We start from the raw sequence: 466 nt of genomic DNA, 5'->3' as shown, positions 1-466 counted from the left end.
TGTTTTCCTTAATCTTCCTTAAGCGTAAAGAAGCAACTGTATCTAAAATGCTAGAAAAGAGAGAGTCCATAGTTTCTGTTACATCATCAAGTTGTTCTGAGGTTTTGGATATGCTAAGGAATTGGGATAGATCAGGAAGATTACTTACAAAGCAGTCTTTTGTGGTAGAAGTGATGGTTCTACCATACTTGTAACAACGATTAGAATTTACAGTTTTAGCTATATGAAGTTTGCACAAGGCTAGATAATGATCTGAGATATCATCGCTTGGCTGCATAATTTCAACATCATCAACATCAATTCCATTTGACAGTATTAAATCTAGAGTATGATTTCGACAATGAGTAGGTCCTGACACGTGTTGTCTAACTCCAATAGAGTTCAGAATGTCTATGAATGCTGATCCCAATGCATCTTTTTCATTATCAACATGGATATTAAAATAACCGACAATTAAAACTTTATC

The sequence above is a fragment of the Sinocyclocheilus anshuiensis genome, unplaced genomic scaffold (genome assembly GCF_001515605.1).
Source record: "Sinocyclocheilus anshuiensis isolate Anshui unplaced genomic scaffold, SAMN03320099.WGS_v1.1 scaffold84, whole genome shotgun sequence".
Lineage (NCBI taxonomy): Eukaryota > Metazoa > Chordata > Actinopteri > Cypriniformes > Cyprinidae > Sinocyclocheilus > Sinocyclocheilus anshuiensis.
Note: the sequence above shows the minus strand (reverse complement) of the source record.